General features: G+C 50.6%; 1 protein-coding gene across 3 annotated transcripts in view; it reads left to right on the top strand.

The window, feature by feature from the left end:
* The window catches only part of GALNT2 (polypeptide N-acetylgalactosaminyltransferase 2), a 193,161-nt gene that overhangs the window by 74,747 nt on the left and 94,070 nt on the right, over nt 1-24,344 (top strand). The window lies entirely within an intron of this gene.

Raw genomic sequence — 24,344 nt, 5'->3', positions numbered from 1 at the left:
TGTGACAAGATGACCGTCATCGTCATGTGCAGCCTTGGTCCGCCCTTCAGATGGTTCCTTCACATCACTTGTCATGAGGAAGGGTCCATCTTCCTCCACGGCCGTTCCCCATATCTCCCTTCATTTCCCACCCCGGCCCCATCCCCGGCCCCGGCTCCCCGGTGCACCTGCCCGGATAGTGATTGGCCCACCCTCGTTCGCATTCTCAGGCTTTGCCTTCTTACCCTGTCACCTGTTTTATTGCCTTGTGCCTGGCTCTGGTTCGGGACAGAAAATCATTCGCGTCTCCCTGAGCCTTGGGTTTTCCTGTCCACCACTGTGAGTAAAACTTAATACCTGGTGACGTGACTAAAGTGCATTCAGCCCTTCTAAGTACATTTAAAGGAGAGAAAACGAAAAGAGATAATGAAAACAAATCTGCTTGGTGCCATGCCTGGGATGCAGCAGACACACACGGATCGTCAGTTCAGTTTTTCTTACATATGAGAGTATTTCTGTGGTCAGATTCGACAGACACCCTAAAAAGCAATTTATGAGGGCTCAGCCTTAGTTAACATTTTAAAGATCTTTTTTCCTTTTCTTTTTTTTTCTTTTCTTTTTTCTTTTTTCTTTTCTTTCTTCTTTTCTTTTCTTTTCTTTCCTTTTTTCTTTCTTTTCTTTCTTTCTTTCTTTCTTTCTTTCTTTCTTTCTTTCTTTCTTTCTTTCTTTCACAATAAGCACATTTGAGTATATTAGAAAAACAGAAAACATACCGGTAATGCGTTGAAACAAGCATTACAGTGACCTTGGTGTTAATTTACCCCAGTCCTCTTGAAAAATAAGTCCTAGAGAACGTCCAGTTTTGTCTGAGGACGCCTTCTCAACTCACCAGTCACCCGTCTCCCCAAGTGCCCTCCTGACCCCCCACCCCCACCCCTGCTCTCTTTTCATAATTCTAACCCAAAGGTCTCGGTTGTGAAAAGTTCCTTTTGTCAGACACGGTGAGCTCAGCCCGTCTGGCTGTGGCCCTGCTCCCCACTCCTGCAAAACGGATTGCAGCCATTGTTCTGGTCTCCGGCCCTCCTGGCACGCCCGCAGCCCGCAGGAGGCCGTGGGGCCTGGGGGCCTCCAGCCGGTGGCCCTCAACATTCACTGTCTTTCCTTCCCTGGAGTCTGGTGGAATTGATACGTTCCTAAAAGCGACTGGTGCCCCGGCCTCTTACCAACTTGTGCACAGATTGATGGTGTGGGCCTGTCTGCCTGGGTGTCTGTCTTCTCAAGACTCAGAAATGGTGTCTTTTTTCACCCATTATTTGGAGAGAACAATAAGTCTCTGTCAGATTAGCTTCTTGGAGGCCCGACGCTTTTTGAAAAGAGCTCGCATAATCAGAGTGTCTGTTGAGCTGTTATGCCAAGAACTTTTCCCCATTGTGCAAGGGGAATGTATATTTTGTACGTTTTGAATAGTGCACTGTTCAGTCCTGTCAGAAATCAAGCTGCCCTAACACCCTGTGCTTGGAATCAAGATGTGTGCCCTTCGTCCCACGATGGATGAGCTTTTCTCCACGTGGGGCGGATGCTTAATAGAGACGGGCCACAGGCCGTTAGCTCACTGACCTCTGTACCCGCTTTCCCCCGCTGGGCCAGAGCTGTGCCTTCTGCCTTTTTAAGAAACAGCCTTGAGCCAGATGGAATGCCAACGAATACGCACAGGTCAGTGTGAAAACCAGCCGCTGAGTGAGAGGTGTCTGGGCCCTTCTATCTCTATACTCTGCCCCCCACTGCGAAATCTCGGGGAGAGAGGTGCTATTTATAGGTGTCCCCTCAAAAAAGATCTGATGGAACCTAACCCCCGTGGCCTCAGAATGTGACCTCATTTTGAGGCAACGTCTTTACAGAGGTCGTCAGATGAAGCTAAGGTTATTATATTACGGTGGGCCCTATTCCAACATGGCTGGTGTCCTTAGAAAATGGGGAAATTTGGACTGAGACTTTGCTGGGGCGGGGCGGGGGGGTGGGAGGGTCTAGGTTTGGGACTTTGTTTTCCAGACCTCGGAGCACTCCCAGGTAGGGCGGCCCCCCCGCTCGATTTTAAGTACTGAAGTTTACACGTGGAATTTAGGAAACAAAACGGATGAACATATGAGCACTGGGCGTTGTATGGAAGTGACGAATCACTAAATTCTGCTCCCGAAGCCAATATTACACTACATGTTCACTAACAAATTTGGAGGAAGAAAAGAGAAAGCACTTGAGTTTAGGTGCGGAGCCTGTGTCTGGCCTCCGAGCAGTTTCCCGGATTTGTGGGTTCCAACCTGTCAAAGGGCGTCACGTTCCCCCACATCTGTAGAGCAGAAATCAGAGGGCACTCACCCACTGTGCTTTGCCCGAGGGTTGTCGAAGCCATGCGTGCTGAGCTCTGGCTCTCTCTGCCCCGCCTGCCTCTGGTTCTCTGTCTCGAATCTCTGTCTGCTCCCGAAGATGGGCCCGCTGCCTCTGACCCATCACAGCCCACCTCTCTTTCCCACTCGGTGCTTCAGCTGGGCTGTCCGCGGACCGAGAAGCGGCATACAACTCAACCGGGAGCTCTTTCAGGATGGCCTTTACTTCAGATGTTTACGATAAAGAAATTCTGGCTTCTTCCAGAACCTTCAAAAACAGATCAGAAATTGAAGTGTTTGGGCGTAGGTCATTAAGTTCCCTCCACCCCAGGTGCCACGAGGGGGGGTAAAGCGTCGGGTGTGTGTGGCCGAATGGCGTCTGGTCCCTGGGAGAGCCGGTAGCAACGGCTCGAGACCCTCCGGGCACAGTCCCACGGGCAGATCCAGGCTTTGTGGGTCTAAAGCTTTTATAATCTGAAGACCATTTCCAAGAGGAAGAGTGATTATAAACCCCAAACGGGGTTTCCAAGTGAGAAGTGCAGAGGGAGGAAGTCACAGAAGGTCAAGAATCACCCAGGCTGACAGGAGGAGGGAGTGCTGACCAAGAGAGCCGAGATAAGGGGCCAGGTCAAGAGAAGGCCCCGCGAGTTCTAAGAAATGAAACATCGAGGCCCACACGGTTTGTTCCAGGGCTCTGAACAGAGGATGGAAGTGTTGCTTTAAAAGGGCAGATTCCCCACCTGGGAGGCTCAGTCGGTTAAGCGTCCCGACTGAGGCTCAGGTCACGATCCTCGCGGTTCCTGAGTTCGAGCCCCGCGTCGGGCTCTGTGCCGACAGCTCGGAGCCTGGAGCCTGGAGCCTGCTTCGGATTCGGTGTCTCCTTCTGTCTCTGCCCCTCCCCTGCTTGTGCTCTGTCTCTCTCTGTCTCTCGAAAATCAGCAAACGTAAGAAAAATTTAAAAGGGCAGATTCCTCGGTGGCTTCCACGTGGACAGAAGAGGGAGGCGTTGCGTCCGGTCAGGAGACACCGTGGAGTCCGTGCCACGGACTTGGGCGCACTGGCCCTGTGGATGGCCGGCGCGGTGTGAGAGACACTTTGGTAGGACCCTTGGAACACAGAAGATGGGGTGAGGGGAGGGAGGAGGTGAAGGTGACTGGGAGCTTTCTGTGGGCGATGCATAGAAATAGGGGGAAAGGCTTTCGTTCTCTAGGATGTGGGGTCATTGATCTGAAATGCTCACCGGACAGGACAGCACGTAGGCCTAGCTGGTTCGATGATGTGGGGCTGAGGTTGGGGAAGAGGAGGGAGCAGAGTACGGAGATTTGTAGCAAAGTCTTGGCTTCTGAATCCTGTAGGGAAAGGAACATGGTGGGGTCAAGCACATGACGAATTGGTTGCGTGTGCTAATTGGCCTCCAGGTGTGACTGCTTTCCAGCAGCTTCCGGTTACATGGCTGAGGTCTGCTGTGTTGTTTTGGGATGTGGTCTGGCTTTAGCACTGGTTTGCACTGTCGTCCTAAGAAGTCTGCCTTGTCCCCGGTAGTCCGTCTTGTGCCTCTTTTGCTTTCAAGGTTGTTTCCTAAAACTGGTTCGTCCTTTGTGATGTCACCAGCTGTTTTCACCCTGTTTTCCAGAGACTGGCTCTTTTATTATCATGGGTCGTGGAGCAGTTTGTGGCAACTGGGGACGGGGGTGCTTTACAGTGACCCATAACCTGCCACAGTTTCTCTAACTAAACCGCCTGAACTTTCTGATCCCCCTGGTGGGGCAGAATACGACCCGCAGGTTGTGGCTGCATAAAGCCCTGTGGAACTCTGGGCCCTGACACGCAAGTTGTAGCCTCTGTTTTTTATAGCACGCCTTCTCCCTCAATTTCCAGACACTTTCTACGTGTTCTGATTCGTTTCAGTCAGTGCCTAAAATGGAGAAGATGAAAAGCAGTGTTGGGGAGACCAGACACGTGAGTTACTTGAAGAATGCTTTGGTTCTCTAATTGGAGAGAAAGGAAATAATTAGGGAATTGATCAAGGGCCCTAAAAGGCAAGGGGTCAGACTGGGCTGTATTACGCTACGATTTGGAGAAACCGTCACACAGGCGGCGAAATTTGAGCAAGAGCCCAAATGCCTATAGAGAATCCGTGAAGGTGTAAGGAAGGCCATCCTCGGAGAGATCTTACTTAAGGCCGCGAACGTTGTGGTCGTTTGACCTCGGATCGAACGCCACCTCCGTTTCCTCATTTAAAAGCAGAGAAAATACCGGAACTCACTGTGGCGATTTGGAATGGGCATTAATTGAAAGGGAATGAGCCACTGAGCACAGCGCCCAGCGTGTCGTAAGCATAATTCCAGCAAATAAGTTGCCCTGTGTCACTATATACCTATACAGAATGACCTAATTAAAAAAAAAAACAAAAAACCCAAACGATAATACCAAGTACTGGCAAGGATACAGGGCGGCTGGAACTCTCGTGTTACCGGTGGGGAGGCAAAATGGCGCGGCTGGCTTGGAAAAGAGTTGGGCGGCTTGTCAAGTGAAACATACACTCCCGTACCACCCAGGAGTCCGGCTTCGACGTTTCTCCAAGAGCAGTGGCAGTGCGTGTGCTCACGGAATTCATGACGACCTCGTTCACATTTGCCCCAAACTGGAAGTCCCTTGGCTGTCCCCAGCCGGAGATCGGACGCACGAGCTGTGGTACCCCCACGAGGAGCGTGGCAGGTACACGGTGGGTTACCACCGCGCGGCAGAAGGAGAGCAAGTGCTGGTGGACGGATCTCCATGCGCAAGGTGCGGGGAATAAGCTGACATCAAAAGGTCACTTACCGTATTATTTCACTCACGTGACGTTCTGGAAAAGGCGCAGCTATAGAGACAGACAGAAGGCTGCTCAGGGGATGCCCGAGGCCGAGTTAAGGTATGCGGGAGAATTTTTTGAGTGGGGGAACTGCTCTACGTCTTGCTTGTGGAGGCGGTTTCATGAATGTGCGCAGTTGTCAAAACTCACAGAGCCGCACACGAGAGTGGATTTCACCGCATGTAAAGCATACCTTAATTCAAAACCGATCATGAGCCAAGTGAAGGAACCGAGAAGGAGCGCATCGTATGTGGGGAACCTGCTGGAACAGGCCCGGGAGCGGGCAGTTGGGAGGGTCAGTAAGAAGTCAGCTCGGGTGGTGGGGCGCCTGGGTGGCTCAGTTGGTTAAGCGTCCGACTTCGGCTCAGGTCACAGTCTCACGGTTGGTGGGTTTCGGCTCCGGGTCGGGCTCTGTGCTGACAACTCAGAGCCTGGAGCCTGCTTCGGATTCTGTGTCTCCCTCTCTCTCTGCCCCTCCCCCGCTCATGCTCATTCTCTCTCTCTCTCTCTCTCTCTCTCTCTCTCTTTCTCAAAAATAAATATTAAAAAAAATGGGGCGCCCAGGTGGCTCAGTCGGTTGAAGGTCCGACTTCAGCTCAGGTCTCGATCTCCCAGCTCGTGGGTTCAAGCCCCACGTTGGGCTCTGTGCTGACAGCTCAGAGCCTGAACCTGCTTTGGATTCCGTGTCTCCCACTCTCTCTCTCTGTCCCCTCCCCTGCTCGCATTCTGTCTCTCTCAAAATAAATAAACGTTAAAAAAAATTTTTTTTTTTTAAAGAAAGAAATGATCCCGAGTGGGTCGGGTGGAGCCTGGTTGCAGGGGGATTGGAAGTGTCTGTACCTGAGGGAACATAAAACAGTGAGCCCTCAGGACCACCCAGCCAGTGGGCGGCAGGGTGATGGTGGCATTTCATGTCGCACAGGGGACAGATAAGGGCCCAGCCAGGGGCCAGTGCGTTTCTCCAGCTTGTGGGTCAAGCCTGCATGCAGCAGATCTGTTGAGGACAGTGTGGAGGGGTGGGGGGGTTGAGGCCATTGCTAACGTATGCTCCCCTTTCTGGAGATGGGGACACTAAGATGCAAAGTCCCTAGGCTTTTCTTTGGAAAAATGCCTGATATTGGGGCGAAAGCTCAGGCGTCCTGTGACACTGCCAGACTTTGCATACTGGACCGGTGGCTGGTCTGCAGAACGTTTTTAGCCAGAGGGCCCCCTCTTCCCCTGAGAGCAGGATTGGCCAGTAGGCGGGCAGTTCTTGAAACATCCCATGAGACAGCCGGCCTGGCCTATGGTGAGAGTCCCTACCCTCTCTCCCTGGAGGCCGATCAAGTCAGGTTCACTCTCCCTCGGGAGCTCATGCCTTTTGCCATCCTAGCACAGCTAAAAGTTGTGCACCGACAGTCGGTTGGACGAATGCTGTCTGACGGCTTTGCCCCCGTATCCGCAGAGCTGTGGACCGCCAGCCTCCGAGGCAGTGTTTCCACACGGCGCCCCGGCCCCTGCCGCTGGCTTGGCCGGCGCCTGTGCAGCGGTCTGTTGATTCTTGCATCACGTGCCTGAAGTGGGTGAAGGGGCAGACCCCACGTGTCTGCTGAGGACGCCGACACTGTCTTTTGATGAGACAAAAATCCGGGGTTGAAATAGAGCCATATCACAAGCGTGCTGTCTCACCCGTCGTCTGTAAACACGCGAGCTTGCCCAGCCCCGGGGAGAACACCAGCCGCCCTGCACTCTGGGCTGCAATCGATGTGATATTTTATTTACCCAGGGAGCTGTCTTCCCTTCTCCTCCTGGTTGCTCCTGCCTCCACAGAAATGTTATATGCGCGTGACTTGTATTTGCCCCTGAAGCCAAGTTGTCCTGCTGCTTTCTCTCCCGTGTTCAGTAATCCCTGGAGTTTATTAGAAGGGTCTCAAGAAAGGAGATACTCATGTGAGACTGGGGTCAACGAGAAACGTTCGCCTAATTATTTTGTTTCTTTCCATGGATCCCCGCTCGGCGTGTTAGCCGGAGCTGAGCAAAACATTGAAAACTGAAGTCTCGTTTGGGACCACACGAGCCAGACTTTTCTCAGTGGGAAAAGGGTGGTCACTTTGCTCTGTGCTCGGCCCCAGGGCTGGACGCTGCCATGGCCAGCCGGAGGACCACACACCGCGCCCACAGGGAACCGTGGCGTGTGCGGTGGCCTCGGGGTGCAACCGTGGGGTGTGCGGTGGCCTCGGGGTGCAACCGTGGGGTGTGCGGTGGCCTCGGGGTGCCAGATCACCCAGGGCCATCTTGGTTCCGACTGGGTAGCTGTACCACTAAACGCAGTGGAGACCGAATTGGATGTCTCAAGTGGGGCAGGGCCAGGTGAAAATTGGTCGGCTCCGAGAGGGAAACAGTGTTTCCCCACCACCTGTAGGCAGGCTGGCTCAGGCCACAGTGCTCCCCCTCTTCCCTTCGTCCCTTTTCTCTTGGCACCTGGTAGACCAAGATGCCTCTCGGGAGCCGGAATCCTGGGGGAGTGCCAGCTTTCTCAAGCCCTTGGCCAAGCCCTGTTTGCCAGTTTGTTTCTAGCTCTGGAGGAGTTAGCCCACAGGCCTTCCGTTCCTGCCTTGTGACCCAGAATGACTCCCGAGAGCGTTGGAGGGTAGGACAAGGAGGCTGAAGTCATAACCTCGTGCGGCGTGTTCTCCAGGAGCCACCCACCCGGGTGCTTCCTCCCTGGCTTCTGGGCCAGTGTCGTAAGTCTCTGCTCACTGGTCAGACCTTCCTCTCTTTTCTGCAGGATGACCACTGTCGTCTCAAAGTCCCTCCTCACTTCCTCCCACCGATGACTTCCCCAGCCCGTCGTCCGTATCATAGGGAAGGGATACTTCACGAGTTTCAGGGTTGTAGTTTTAATAGCAGTGCCGATGTTACTGAATATATAGTATCCGTCAGGCACTCTAGCAGGAAATCCCGTGCGGTGACCAGCGACTGCTGTCCGCACTCTACGGACGAGAGCTGAGCCTTAGGTCGTCGTGCCCAAGAGCACAGCACACACCTTATACTCACTACACCTGTGATATTCTCGGCGACAGGGCCTGACCATGCACAGTTATCTCTGCCTCTCTGCCAGCTAGCTAGCAAAGGACCTGGCGTATAGTAAGCATTAAGCAAGAAAAAACCCCCAAAACTTGTTAAATGCATAACTATATCAGAGATGGCTTCTGAAGCGCAGAAACTCAGCCCGGCTGATACACAGGCTCTCCTGGATCCTTTTTTCTATTTACTCAGGGGGAGGTATAATATCTAAAATGGGGGCTGTTGGCTCCGACTGTGTGGACGGTACTGGTTTTGCTTCATGCAGAATCCGTTGACTGATTGGCCTTTCACCTCGCGCTCCCAGGGTTTTTATGGGCGACGGCCACGGAAGATCGCTTCCTGTTTTGTGTAAGCTGCTCTTGAGGATTTCCTGTATTATTTCATTCCCCATCCTTGTCGTCATCTGGTGCTGCCTGGCAAGTCACCCTGAACGTGGTGGCCTGGTCCCTGGGGCTGTGTTCCGAGAGGGCAAGTCCGGTTACAAGCCCCGCCTTGACTGGTGGTCCCAGGCTTCTGATTGGCCAGAGGAGGTCACGTGGCCAAGCCTAGCATCCGCGAGGGGAGGGCCCTTTTACTCCAGCGCCCGTGGGAGGAGGAGCCGAGAAACGTGACCCTGTTTAATCCACTGCAATCAATCCGTTACTTTCAGGACAAATTGCGGATTTTCCACCAGAAATTCAGCCTCTCTTGAGGTACTTATGACTTCACTTGGGAGCCGAAAACGCAGTTAGTTGCAGCATACATAGCCTTCGGAGTCTGGTCTGAATTGAGATTCCGACTTGATCACGTACCATTTTGTCTTTGGCCGGTTACTTGCATCCATATATTCTGGCTTATGACGGAGTCTCATTATATCCTAATTCTCGTTCCTCTTACTCCGTTTTTACTTCTGTCCCTGGGAAGCTCAGAATTAAAATTCAAGGCGACCACAGCATTTTGCTTCCTCATTTCCTCAGTCTCGGTGTCTCATCTCTTTTACATTGCTATTTAGGTCTTTGGTTTTAAGCTACCCAATCCCTTTTGGAAGCAGATCGGGTATAAACCTTGGGTAAGACCCACTAGCAAAATTTCCTAAAAACTGAAAACTTCCCGGCACTCCTAGTTCATTGGGAAGTTGTGCTGGGAAGATTCAGGGTTATAGTGCTATTGCATAAGCCCGTGTACACAGGAATGAAAGTGAGTTTGCATGTCCTGCTTGATTGGACTCAGATGAACTTTGCCGTTTTTCACAACCATGTAAGCCAGCCAGCTCTCTAGTGCATTCCTCCCAGCACTTACTATATCTGGTCGGACACATCGTCAAGGTTGTTACGATGCGGCTTGGATATCGGAGCATATGCGGTGTTCCCATACACCTACTCTAATCCTCTCAGAGTCTAGCCTTCTGGATAATGCAGCCAAGAATTAGAGAGACTGTGGGGTGATTGGGTGGCTCGCTCTGGGTTGGGCGTCTGACTGTCGGTTTCAGCTTATGTCCTAATCTCACGGTTTGTGGGTTCAAGCCCCGTGTCGGGCTCCACGCGGATAGCACGGAGCCCGGTTGGGATTCTCTCTTCCTCTCTCTGTGCCACTCCCCTGCTCATACATATTCACTCTTTCTCAAAAACAAACAAACAAGAACCATTAAACAAAAAAAGTATTAGATGGATCATTTATAAAGTTCTGGAACCTGGATTTGCATCTAGTTCTTTCTTGTTCCAAAGCCAATGGACACATCAATCTTTGGCCTGTAGGGAGTAAATTAGCATGTAAATAGGCTCTTTGGAATGCAGCATTAAAAAAACAGAACCCTACGTTGAAAGAGAGTGTTAATTTCTCAGACCTCAGTGCAGAGATGAGATACAAGCACCACTTGGACAGATTCTGTGGAGTCCGCACTTCTTGGTGGTGATTCCTGAATTCCATAGACTCTGTGGGTCTGCAGTGGAACGAAGGCTTGTGACTGGTTATCAGTAACTATGGGGTCTTGGGTAACTCAGGTGATTTCTTGTGCCTTAGTTTTCTCTGCGACAAAATGGAGTGCCGTATGACTTATAAGGTGATTGTGTAGGACAGGGGCTCACTTTTTATCGAGAACCTACTGTCGGTCCTTGCCAGCATCATCACGATGCATGTTACCTCATTTAATTCTTGCAACCTCACCGTGGATGGAAGACATGATTCCTGTTGCCGTGAGCTCCGGCTCAGGAAATCTGAATCTGCCTGCAAGGCCTGAGCTCTTTGCAGCAAATCACCTTCTCCCCATCTTTCCCATTATGCTTAAACGAGATAAAGTGTGTGAGTAAGGAGAACAACGTTTGAAACGCCACATTAGCGTAACTTACAATTTTTCTGAAATGGAATCAGAGACGGTAAGAGGAAGGATGGGCGGCCCCCACTTACTGTCTAACAAACTGTGAGCCAGACACTTCACTTTGATGAGCCGGATTTAGCTATTCTAACCATCCGAGCAGGCACTGGGTCAGCCAGTCCGTCCCTGAACTGGCTGGGCGTTGTGGATAGAGCACGGACCCTGGACCACTCAGAGCGGGGTGTGACGCTGGACGCGGCTGCGTGCCTTTGATCCTCTTTTTGGTTCTCAGTTTTCTTGTCTTTGAATGGGGGAATTAATACCGCATCTCAGTGAAGAATGAGAGAGGCAGCGTCCTACAGCTACCCCACCACTCGTGGCGCAGAGCGGCCCCACTTCTCTGTATAGTCAGTTCCGTGGAGGTGGCGGCACTGCTATTGTTAGCTTCATCCCGTCCATGGTCTGCATTGGAGGGACAGGGGCAGTTGAGCACGTAGGTTCCTGCGAACTCAAGGTTCGTGTCCAGTGTACCTCTTAGTTCCGAAGGTCAGTGCCAGCAGTGGCCGTAAGCACACAAGATCAGTTTCGTCTTTTGTTGACCAGTTTCTTGGAGGGAATGCTCGGTAGGGAAGGAGATGGACACAGAGAAGAAGGGCCCCTCGGCAGGCCTGGAAGAGCCAAACCCTGTCCGGGACAGCAGGGACCTTCCCAATTCCTGAGGGAAGGTGGAGACCTCCCTGGGTTCTAGAATAGCGTCTTCACCTAACGCCTTGAGAGCAGAGGCCAGGCTCACAACCTCTTTCTAGAAACAGCTCCTGTGCCGCCCCTGGTCCTCCAGCTGCTTTGGGCGGTCTTCCCAGCCTGCCGCCAGATATACAAGCCAACTGCCATAATGCCTTAATGATATGAAATAGTGCATAGGTTTGAAGTTCCAACCTAAACATGTCTGTGTTTAAATTTATTATTCATGAAGGTAATTTAAAAACATGACAGAAAGTTTGAGAAGTAGAGACAAAAACTCATTATTCTTCACGCTAACACAACCCTTTTTTATTTTAGTGCATTTCATTCCAAGCTAATCCATATGGCTACGTATTTTTATATAGTTGTTTCATTGTGTACATAAAATTTTGTTTCCTGCTTTTCCCTTTAACACATTATAAGCATTTGCATATGGCTGTGTGATCCCTATAATTATAATTTTTAATGGTTGCATAATACTCTTTTGAGGGGCTATAACACAATTTAAGCAGCCTTCTTCCTGGGGGCTGTTTTAAGTTTTTTCTTTCTTTCTTTCTTTTTTTTTTTTTTCTCTCGGAAACAATGCTACAACATTCATGCAGAACACTTGCTCCTGATCTCGGGTTAGTGCATTAGGATAAACTCACAGAAATGAGATTTCTCAGCTTAAAGGTTGTAAGTGTCTTTCCGGCTCTTGATACGTGGTGCCCAGTTGAGTTCCGGTCAGGTTGAGCTAATCTACACTGTCTCCTTTTGCTTTTTAATAAGATAGCGGGATGTTTGCAACCCATGTTGTAATCCCGCGTGCTGGAATAGTGTGGAAAATGTCCCAGCTGTTGCAGGCAGAGAATGGACGTGTAAATAAACCTGCCAGGGGTTGAGGGATCAAACAGCTTGCCCCCGACCGGCACTGTCCGTCCTGTCCCCTGGCAGAACACAAGAGGGAGGGAGGTTCCCGGGGCAACCAGCATCCCTGGACCAGACATTGCCGGCTGGGCTGGGGCTTTTCCTGTTCTGGGGTGCAGGGCTCCACTACGTGCCACGCAAACTAGGGGCTGGATGCGAACGCCCCACTTGGCCCCCTCTGATCTGATCTAAATAACCTCCCAAGAAAAGAGCGTGGCGCAGTGGAAGGAAACAGTGTTTGGGGACAGGCTGTACTACGGCAACCTACTTTCCCCGTCTGTTTACTTATCCGTAAAGTTGGGCTAACGATGTATGACCGTGTTCTGTTTGCACAAATCCTTTGTGAAAGAAGAATTTGCCACTAATAAAAGGAAGTCCCGGTGAGAAAAAACAGATTTGGGCCAGCCATCCTAGGGCTGGGGGGGGGGGGGTCCTCGTCCCTACGGCGGGCAGGGAGCCATCGCGCCCTGAATGAAGAGAATGCTCATGAGAACATGTAAATTTTAAACTAATCAAGGTGAATGCTGTATAGATCCCGTGTGCTGCTGCTCATTTGTTAGAAACTTGAGATGGTTTCTCCCCACCGCCTCACGGAGATGCTCCTGAGTGTGTTTTCCTTGCTTTGCGTGCCTCACACGTGCTATTTTCCGGTCCTCCGGCCACATTCATTGGTTTTCTGAAAAGACCCACGTGGGTCACCATCGTCCTACCTACTCACCTTGCCACGAATTATCATATATTTTCCCAACACCTCCCTCCTCAGCCCTCAGGTTGCACGGCCTTGGCCTTGGCCGTGGAGGTGTGCTGGGCTCCCGCTACCCTCCCCTTCTATCCCAGGGCAGCTTTGGGGAAGCCACCTCCTCTCCCCCTCGCTTCTCTGTTTCTTTCCTTTTTCCAACGCCCAGGTCTCTCTGAATTTAATTGTCCCCAAAGGAAAAGGAATTGAAATCCGAGCTGTACTTGAACTGAGCGTCTCCCCTTTGAGGGGCACGGGTAAGGTGCTGTGAGGGGAGCCTCAGGGTGGGGAAGAATTGCCGTATCCGCCTTGGTGGGCAGAGGAGCAAGCGAGAAAGCACCAGTTCCGGCCCAGTGCTGGGTATGGGGCGAGGGTTTGGTAAGAGATCCCCCCTCCCGCTCGCACCTGGTCAGCTGTACCTGGGCTGTGCCACCAGGAACTTCTGACCCTCACGCTCTGCGATTACGTAAGGGAGGGACAAAAACTTAATTGAAAATGTTCCATTTAGTTCCCAACCCGGGGCCCCTTGGAGCGCTTTAAGGCGTGTCATTCTAGAACTCACTTTTCTCCCGGAGATGCTCTTGAAAACAGATCTGATGCCTAGGGAGGCTCTTTCTCTTAGACAGTTCTTGACGCCAGTGGTTACAGAACCGAGCAAGGAAGGAACCAACTGTATGGACCTTAGGTGCCCAGGGGAGGGATTTCATCAGTAAATGTACGAGTTAGTGGCACCTGCTTTTGACGGGGTAGCAAGCATTGCAGCGCGGTTAGTTCTGTGAGACCCCATACACCTCTGAGCTGAAGCAAAGCGGGGTCGCAGCTTTGCCACGGTATTGACAGAGAGGTCCGGCTGCTGCCAGGCATAGGGGAATCCTGGTGGTGATCGGGGTGAGGGAGAAGGTGGGGCAGCGTGGGTAGAGGGCAATGGTTGGGGGGGGGGGACGTGAGGATGCCACCTGTCTGTCCCTGCTGGCTGCTCGATACCTTGTCGTGCTGACTGCCTGCTTAACCTCTCTCTTACCCCTTTTTTCTCCTCTGTTGGGAATTAATCATTTATTAACACTTTAATACGCAGTTGATTTTTGCACACGTCACAGGAGAAATGGTATTTCTAAAACACCCATTTTTTTTCCTAAAAAGACATTTTCTTGGGGCGTCTGCATGGCTCAGTTGGTTAAGCGTCCAACTCTTGATTTCAGCTCAGGTCATGATCTCACGGTTTGTGACATCGGGCCTCGAGTCGGGCTCTGCGCTGACAGTGCAGAACCTGCTTGCAATTCTCTCCCTTCCCCCCCTCTCTGCCCCTCCCCTGCTCATGCCTGTGCACACGCTCCCTCTCTCCAAAATAAACATTTCTTAAAAAGCCATTTTCTTGTCAAGTTTGCGGAAATTCATCATTTCTCTAAAGTAAGAGAACCTGCTTCAGCTAACGTTGAAAATTCCAGAACAAGAAGCAGCAGTTAGAAAGCGGCTTTGTCGCAGACCTCCCTCCCCGAAATCGGAGACGCTCTTTCTCTGATTCTAGGAAGAAAGAGGTGGAATCCGATCACGCGATTAAAAAAACGAGGCTGTAAACGACTCAAAATAGCAGGTGCTCAGCTAACTTGGGGGCTCTGGATTAAAAAACTGCTGCTCTTGCCTTCGGGAATGTTTATGACTTGGCCCCAGAGCCATCTTGCTTCATAAAATCTTATTTAGGAGCAGGGATGCAGAAAAGCTGCATGTTAATAGCCTGCCTCGTGCCCCCGCCCTGGGCCACCTAGTGCTTTGGTCATCTACTGTGAGCATGGGCGTTTAGGGTGGATTGATTGCTCTTGAAAAGAGAAAATGGTGGTGTGAAATAGATTGCTCCTGGGCTCTGTGTCTCATTGCAAAAATTGGCTTTAAAATCAGCATTTATCAAGAGATTCACACCTTAGCTCCCTGCCGGGAGAGGGCGTGGGATTGAAATTGCTATTAGAAAGTGACAAGACACCCTAGAAATACGTAGTTGACAGACGTTGAACCAGGAGTGTTTAATGTAATTATTTTCCTTTTATGTAAATAAGATCTCTGCACACATTTAATTTAAAAATTTTTTAAACTATTTTTTAGAATAGCTTTAGATTTGCAGGAAAAAAAAATGGGAACTTAGTACAGAGAGTCTCATAGACCCTGCACCCAGTTTTCCCTATTACGACCATCTGAAATTGGTATCCTACCTGGGCACCCGGGTGGCTCAGTCGCTTAAGCGTCCCAACTCTTGATTTAGACTCACATCATGACCTCACAGGTCATAGGATCAAGCCCCACGTTGGGTTCTGCACTGACAGCTTGGAGCCTGTTTAGGATTCTCTCTCTCTCTCTCTCTCCCTCCCTCCCTCCCTCCCTCGCGTGTGCACATGCTCGCTCTCTCTCTCAAAATAAACATTAAAAAAATGAGTATGATACATGTATTATAGTGAAAGAACCAATACTGATATGTTGTTATGAACTGGAATCCCTACTTTAGTCAGATTTCTTGAGTTTTTCTTTGAGTGATCATTTTAGGCTCCTCTGGGCTATGACGGTCCTCAGCCTTTCTTGCCTTTGGTGACCTGGATGGTTTTGAGGAGTCCTGGTCAAGGATTTGGTAAAAAAAAAAAAAAGAAACTACCCCGTGTTTGAGGTTTGTCTAATGTTTTTCTCCTGATGAGACTGGGGTTAAGGGTTTTGGGGAAGAAGACCACAGAAGTAACAGACGTATACCTGTTAACCAATCAGTGAATGAGCTAATGAGGGAAGGCAGGTCCCTCAAATCGGAGGAAGGCAAGTTTGATGTTCTCAGTGATGAGACTTCATGTCTAACTTGTTTGGTGCCTTACAGTCTAGCGGAGCCCTGACAACATTTCGTGGGCTAGGACGGATCAATTTGCCGTGCCCACGATACACCCCAAAACCTTTCCTCGGTGCATCTCAGGTTCTAGAGTTTCTGGATTGAGCGGGCTGGGGCACCGATGGACCTTGCATCTGTACGTGGCCACGGGGATCTAAACAGGAAGATGATGACTAAATTAAGGCAATTGGCCGTGTACGGAGAGAGTGGGCAGGGTGATGCCCCTGGCCCTCTGCATGTTAGAAAAGTTGAATAACAGGGGAGAAATAGCAGTGCTATTCCGACTCACGACTTCGGTCCACGGGATCGGTACAGCTTCCAAATAACCAGCAGCCCCCACGGTACTGCTCGGCAGCCTGCATTTCTCTGAGACGACGCTGCGAACCAAACAAAGCCGTGACCTTTATCATGGTGTGTTTTTCATCTGTGAGCAAGCGATCATGTACGAAGCAGCCTGTGACTTGAACCCACCGTAGACACTTGGCCCTTCCATTTTAGCAGCATTGGGTTTCACGAGCTCAGTTGGAGTCGTGAATGGGAAAAACCGTAAGTGGATCAGCGAGACCGGTGGCTCTTAACCCCGACTGTGCATTAGCGCTGCCTGGGGAGCGTCTGGAAAACAGTCCAGCTGGATCCCATCCCCAGAGGTTGTGATTCAGTTGGCTGGGGCAGGACCAGGCCTTGGAGAAAGCTGGGAGACTTGGGCTTTCTGTCTTGTTTCCTTCCCCGCTGCTCTACACGGGTCCCGATTCTTCAGCCCTTCCTGTGTTTTGACACTAACCTGAATAAAGGTTTTGGAAACTGGCCGGAGGTTGCTGTTGGAAGCTCACCCTCAGCATTTTCTACTCCTCCAGCTTGTGTGACCAGCTCTCCCCCAGCAATGAAACCTGGGGTGGGGGAGTTCTCACTGGTGCCCTTGGAGAATATTCAGAAATGGTTGAGCGACTGAGCCAGCATAGTTCTGGTCTCTACAGTATGTTATGCTCCCTTTCTATTCTGATTGGGAGGTAGGGGAATACTTTTCCTCTTAAGTTATTGCTTTCAGTGGGAACTTATTTAGAAGTGGAAATCTTTTTTTTTTTTTCCCTCTAATTACTGTCATGTCTCATTGCTTTGATTTAAAAAAATGTTATTTAAGTGTAGTTGCTGTATGATGTTATAGAAGCTCTCTCTTTTATAAATGCATAGTGTTTGTAGGGTACAGGCTTCTGGTTTTAACAGATGTTTGGTCAGGGTTCAAAGTGATCTGACTACTAGCCTAACTAAAGGGGCTTTCCTTGGGTATTCTAACATTTTTAGACTGTTTCCCGGTGAGTTAAAATTCCATTCACCAATTTATTAACAGGTCACACACCCTATTTGGAAAGAAGAATTTCCATAGTGACACCTCACATCAGCAGGTTTTTTTCATCCTCTCATAAGAAGACCTAGGAATTATTTCCTGGCACTATTCTGGGGGGGGGGAGGATACCCACCCGGCAACATTAGAAACAATAAATAGTCCTTCTGGTGCCTCTGTAGATCACTTTATAGTGAGAATGCTGGGGTGTGGGAGTTCTTGGTCTTTAGCAGGGAACTAAGTCGACTCTTAAAAATTTGCTTCCAGGTGGGGGCCCCTGGGTGGCTCAGTCGGTTAAGCGTCCGACTTCGGCTCAGGTCACGATCTCACGGTTTGTGGGTTCGAGACCCACGTCGGGCTCTGCACTGACAGCTCAGAGCCTGGATCCGGCTTCAGATTCTGTGTCTCCCTCTCTCTGCCCCTCCCCTGCTCATGCTGTGTCTCTCTCAGAAATAAATAAACGTTAAAAAAAATTTTTTTTTTTAAAATTTGCAGGGCGCCTCGGTGACTCAGTTAAGAATCCAGCTTCGGCTCAGGTCATGATCTCATGGTTCATGCGTTCGAGCCCCACATTGGGCTCTGTGCTGACAGCTCAGAGCCTGGAGCCGGCTTCAGATTCTGTGTCTCCCTCTCTCTCTGCCCCTCCCCCACTCACGCTCTGACTCTCTCTCTCTCTCTCTCCCTCTCTCTCTCCAAAATATTTAAAAAACAATTTTTTTTTTAAATTTGCCCCCAGGTAAACAATTCAGTTAGTTTTCAGTGTCACTGGGCTATGGAAATATAAATGATCACATCTTTTCAACAAATCTGGCCTTTCCCCCCCACCCCCGCCCCCAGAACTTGAATGTTTTTGTACGGGTTGGTTGTGGTCGAGGTGCTACTGAACAGTCATTAAGTAACAGTGGAAAGTAGACAATTGAGGAGAAAAAAAGCCAAGTAGTCATTCAGAAGGTATTTTTGGTTACTTAATCTGCCTCCGAGCATATGGTCTCGTCAGCTGAAAAAATTTAACAGTGAGAAACTATATTTCAGTAACGGGAGATTAAAAACAACCTATTTATTTTCTTCCTCCCCCCCCCCCCACGGTGATATTTTTATCTCTGTTACCAAATACAAGTGTTAGCCACTTAACATTTACAAAGGCAGCCTTTGAAGCGCCCACAATGTGCATCCACCTTTCTCGTCTTGGTTTTACGCGTGGAGGTATGTTTGCTTCTGGGGTGATTCGGGATCCAAACACGTTACCCTAAGTGGCATTAGTCTTTATGTTGGCCTGTGGACAAGAGGTCCACGTGAGATGAGGGAACGTTTTACTGCACAGGCTTGACCCTTTTGTGACTCTGCTTTCGGGTTCTCATCGCCTCGTGGCCCCCATGTGTGGATAACTGACTGGGCTGTAGCCGTGTTCTGTCCTCCCCTCCGCCACCCTTCAGGTCTTGGGCATGGAATGAACGTAGTGGTTTCAGAACACGTTCACCAGTTCTTTGGCAGTCTTCCTCTGCCAGAACGTGGGCTCTGATTCCCCTCCCCTTGAACGTGGGCTGGACGTAGGGATGTGCTCCCCGCCACCAGAACGTGGCCGGTGTGACCGTGTGTGGTTTCCAAGACTAAGTGGTGAAGGGAGTCCTGGCGTCTGCCTCCCTCCCTCTGTCTGTCTCCCCCCCCCACCTTCCCCTCCTGTCAGGTCTCTCACCGTGGGGGAGGCCAGCTGCCGCGCTGCGAGGGCACTCGCGCAGCCCTGGGCAGGAGTCCGTGGTAAGGCACTGTGGCCTCCACCGGCGGCCGTGTGAGTAAACCCACCCTTGGGAGCGGCCCCTCAGCGCGGTCAGACCCTCAGATGGTTGGCAGCCCTGGCCACCGTCTTCACGGCGGCCTCATGAGAGACCGTGAGCCGGAACCACCCAGATTCCTGACTCTGAGAAGCTGGGTGAGATAATAAACGTTTCTTGTTTCAGGCTCCTCGGTTTTGAGGGAACTTGTTTTGCGCTGGTTGATAACCTGATAAGTCACTTAGCCCTTGCCGATCGCTTTTCCCATCTGGGACAAGAAGGGTTGGACCCATCGGTGCCCTTAACAAGTCGATGGCGATCTGTTAGTAGGGAAAAGGCTGCTTGCACAGCCCGCTGACCCTCGCTGTCCCCGCCCCAACACCACCACAGAGGAGTTTCTGCCTCCACACCCGTGACCCAGAAGCAGCTTTCACAGCCCTTCCCTCCGCAGCCACTGACACCTCTCTGGCAAAAGCCAAGCCCAATTTTTATTTATTTCTTCTTACTTTTTTTTTTTTTTAATGCTTATTTTGTGAGAGAGAGAGAGTGCACGCATGAGTGGGGGGGAGGGGCAGAGAGAGGTGGGGACAGAGGATCCAAAGCAGGCTCTGTGCTGACAAGAAGGCCCGAGGCTTGAACTCACAAACTGAGATCAGGTCTTGAGCCGAAGTCGGACATGTAACCGACTGAGCCACCTAGGCCCCCGCTTCTAATTTTTTTAATTTATTTTTTTTATTTCTTCTTATTTTGAAACAAAGACAGATCATACTGGGAATATGATGGGGAATATTCCTTAAATAAATAAAGCTATATTTACACTGAATTAATGTTTGTAACTATGCCATAAACCAACCTATTGGATTGACTATTTCTGAAAAACGTGTCATTTTATTAAAACCTACTGCTCTTTTATCTTCTTAGAAACGAGATGAATTTTGGCTGCTGCTCTCTCTAATTATGCTAGATAAATAGACATCCCTCCGTCATTTATTTCCGTCTGATCTCAGTCCCAGCCTGACTTGATCACCATTTGTGCTTCAGGTAACAGACTGCTTCTGTTACCCATTCGTAAGAACAGCGTGGGCACAGTGTGTATCTAGAACTTCTAAAGACTCTGTGAAAACTCACCCAATTCAAATACGCTTAATAATAGCTATGAGCCCAGGTACGTGAGTAAGTGGGAGGACAGGAGATTGCGTTTTGCATTATCTGGGCTCATATGCCCTTTCCCAAGGGAGAGACAGCCTCAGTGCCAGAGGTGAGGCTCTCTCCGGGTCTTTCCAGCATCCTCCCTGCTCCATGATCGTTGATATGGGTGGCAGACCTCTGGCTAAAGAAACCTCCCTGAGGGAACCCACTTTGCAGCCTGATCCGCAGTCCCGTGTTCAGCCTGCGTTAGTCATTCCGCATGTCAGTTCCATGTCAGTATCCCTCCTCTGCAAGCCAGAGACACAAAGCAGAGAGGAGGCTGCCGCCCCCGGGGAATAACAGCAGGCTGACCGGATCCCAGGCCTGGAATGCTCTGCAACTTCTGACCCAGCATCAAACCGCATCATTACTCCTCTAATCTTAGCCGTTTCTACTTGTCACTGAAAAGAGGACCTGCCTGTCACCGCATCATTTTCTCTTAAATGGGAGGAAACAAACAGATCAGTTGGTAACACGTCCCGCCTGTCAGCAGGTCCTGGGCACTGGAGCCTTCTCCACACTGTTGCATTTCACACGTTTCCCCTTTGAAACGAGCCTCCACACCCCCTCCCCACCCCCCGCTGGTGTAAATGCGTTTCATCATGTATGTAGATGTATTGGGGGGGGGGGTGTTGTCATGAAAAACTTCCACTGCAAAGTGGGCGAAGCCAGTCAGATCAATCTGAGTAAGTAGCGTGAGGGTGTTTGGTCCCAACTCTGTTTATTATCATGTGACCAACCTGAGACCAGTGCCACACTTGGTGCCATGGGATACACCAGAAATGTGACAGAGCCCTCCTGCCCTCCAAGGACCTGAAGAGCTTTTGCATACCAACCATGTGAAATGGGTGGAAAGTATAAAAAAGTGCTGAGAATACCCGGTACCCAGGAACGCCAAGGGCAGGCAGGGACCATGAGGCCTTCAGCCCGGTGCCCCAGTGGAGGGAGGGAGGCTGGTGACTTCCTCAGATCCCTGTGGCGAGACCCCGAGGCTCCAACTCGTGGGCCAGGGCTCTTCCCAATTTGTCGTGTGTCCTGCATCTCCCTCTGCCCTGGGACCCGTTCTCACTTGGCTCATACCCCCCACCCCCAGCCGATGGTCTCACATGCCCGCCAGCAGCTTCGATGGCCTCCTGCCTTTCCAGAACTCCAGCCGTGTGTCTCCTGTGTCTGCCAGGTACCTCCTCTCGGTATCTTGCGGGAACCTCCACATTTCCTGAACAGGCTCGTCTGTATCTCCCAGCTCCCCTCCTTGCCCCACCCAGACAACTTTCTCGTGTTCCTTAGCTGTGAATGCCCCTCCTGTCTGAAACGCCCAGGTCAGAACTCTCCATCTCGGATTCCTTCCTTCCTTCCTGCTTTCCTCTTCCAATCCTTGCCCTGTGGTCGCACCGGTCTCCTCCCTGCATCTCTAGGACCCAGGCTTGAGCCGGCTCCCCGCCGTCCCTTGCTGCATTGCCCTCGTGGCCCCCTGGCCTCTCTTCTGCCCCCTCCATCTGCTCCCTACACTACAGCCAACGCGATGTTTCTGGAACGGAAGTCTCAAGTCTCAGTATCTCACCACTTCCATGCCTTCCCATTTTCTACCTTTCATTTTCTTCCCTCCACCAGAACCCTCATCTCCCCCAGAGCCCCATCATTTCTCCTTGCCAGGTCCATTCTTGACCCCTCAGATCTCTGCTAAGGTGTCACTTCTTGGCCACAGGCTTCTCGGAGCCTTCCCCACACTCTGCAGGGTCTGTGGCACTGTGCCATCAGGTGGGATGCTTGTTTGCGCCCGAGTGGGCACGCTCAGCCAAGGTGAACCTGCCCACTCCTCACTGTATCTCTGGGGACGTTCTTCCATCTAGCAAAGGCCATGGGCCAGGGTTACAGGAGGAGAGTGGGACATGACAAGCGTCTGGAAGGGTGAGCTGTTGACAGGGGGTGCGTTGTACATGGGCACCGGCTGTCTCAGCCAGTGAATCCGATCAATCATCCTGAACAATTAGGAATTTACAGTGATCAGACATATCCTGAGATGAATGAATGGCTAATACATTGTTTTGCTTTACTCGTGTCTATCTAGCTGGTAGTGGGGGAAGTTATTTTACCTAAAGGCAGTACAGTAGAATGATTGAGACCGTGGACGCCGGTACTGAATCCCCTGGGGTTTGGGCACCTGGGTGGCTCAGTCGGGTAAGTGTCCGACTTTGGCCCAGGTCACGATCACACAGTTTGTGAGTTCGAGCCCCGCGTCGGGCTCTGTGCGGACAGCTCAGAGCCTGGAGTCTGCTTTGGATTCTGTGTCTCCCTCTCTCTCTCTTCTCCCCGCACCCCCCCCCCCTTGCTCATGCTCTGTTTCTCTCTCTCTCTCTCTCAAAAATAAATAAACATTAAAAATTTCAAAATCAATCAATCCATCCAACCTCATTATGTACTTAAGCTTCCAGTGCCCGGCTTTCTCATCTGTAAAATCGGGGTAGTAATAGCACTGGAAGGAAGTTCAGTGTGTGCGCAGTGGCTAGAATGGGGCTTGAGTGGCCTAGACAGTTCCCCCTTTTCTTCCTCCTCCTCCTCATGTTACTCTGGGAGCAGGTAGTTTACGTGGTAATTTGCAATTTTTAACTTGGGAGTCCAGAACGAACGAGTCCTTCGCGAACGACCTCCTGGAACCGTATCCTTGGGCTTTTTTTTTTTTTTTTAATTTTTTTAATGTTTATTTATTTTTGAGACAGAGAGAGAGTATGAACGGGGGAGGGGCAGAGAGAGAGGGAGACACAGAATCCGAAGCAGGCTCCAGGCTCTGAGCCGTCAGCCCAGAGCGCGACGCGGGGCTCGAACTCACGGACCGCGAGATCGTGACCTGAGCCGAAGTCGGACGCTCAACCGACTGAGCCATCCAGGCGCCCCGTATCCTTGGACTTTTATGATATTGTGAGAGTCGGGTTCTTCTAACTTGGTTTGAACTGAGGCCTGATTCATCAAAGGCCAACTTTAGCTTCTTACCCACTATGTGACCCAGGTGGCTCCACATCCCGTTGTGAACTAGGAGTTCTCTGTGAAGCATCCGTGCGCAACGCCACATGTGTCGCAGGCATTCATAATTGGCCCTTAACGTTATTTCACCTGCTTGGGACTTGGCCGTTCAACATGTTCTCATCCCCAGCTTTGGTTTTATGGTGGGCATGGTGGATTTGGGAGGGGGAAGGGAGGCTAAGGAATGTCGCCTCTGGACCCAGTCCGTCTTGCCTGCGGGAAGAAGGAAGCATTTATTTTCTGAGAGAGCACTGATGGTTGACCTGCCTCAATGCTGATTTTGTCAACAGTACAGACAATGCCTTGGTTCTGGGGCACTGGCCCCAGCAGCACCCTTCACTTTTGATTTTATTCAAGTACAAGGTTAAATGGTTTGATCCATTTCGCCACTGTAATGCCTGCAGGGGGGAGAGAGTTATTAGCCACAAAAGGCTACAAGCGAGCTACAAAATAAAAATTAATAATGCTTAATTAAAAGTACGCACAGCATGACTCTGGTAACTTCATTACTCACTGGATTTAGTATTCGTACATTTCCGTATATTGTAAAGGCAGTAGGTTAGATTCTCTTCCTCCCACGCCTTTGCCAAGCTTTCCGCGAAATCATCACTGATAGTAAATTGAAAGTTTATTTTTAACCAAATGGTCTCAAAAGCCAAATTATGAATACCTTTGAAAAACTGCTTGCCGCAAAAAATAAATTGGGATGCTGGTGCATTTTAATACTTTTGTTAAAATGCAGGATAAACCCTTCAGAGGTCACAGGACTTGGGGCATTTGAAGGGCAGGGGTCTTGTGACAGGTGTGGGGAGGGGCAGGACCACCAAGGCACAGGAGCGTTCGTCTCCAGCCCATTGTTCTGCACCTCCCGGGTGCCCCCAACCCATCATTCCCGAGGTGGCCCTGGTGGGATCAACCCAGCTATAGCACTGAAGAAGCAGCTGAAGAAAAAGCTGGCCTCAAGAGGGGGGTGGGGGGGAAGCTTAGGCATGGTTTCTCTTACGTTACTGTACTGTTTGAGTAAAAATGGAGGTTATTGGCAAAGCAAGTCGCATTTGGGAAAAATGCCTGATTTGGCCCAGCACCTGAGAATTACCCTCCTTGCAGATCTCACTTTACGTTTGAAAGAGCCAGAATGTCTCCAGTGGCCCCCTTTTGCACAACACGCAGCCCACGCTGGTCTGGAGGAGTGCTAGCGGACAAACCTGTGCAGAACTGGTCTG

The sequence above is a fragment of the Prionailurus bengalensis genome, chromosome D2 (assembly GCF_016509475.1).
Source record: "Prionailurus bengalensis isolate Pbe53 chromosome D2, Fcat_Pben_1.1_paternal_pri, whole genome shotgun sequence".
NCBI lineage: Eukaryota > Metazoa > Chordata > Mammalia > Carnivora > Felidae > Prionailurus > Prionailurus bengalensis.
Note: the sequence above shows the minus strand (reverse complement) of the source record. Positions and strands in the feature narration are given on the sequence as shown.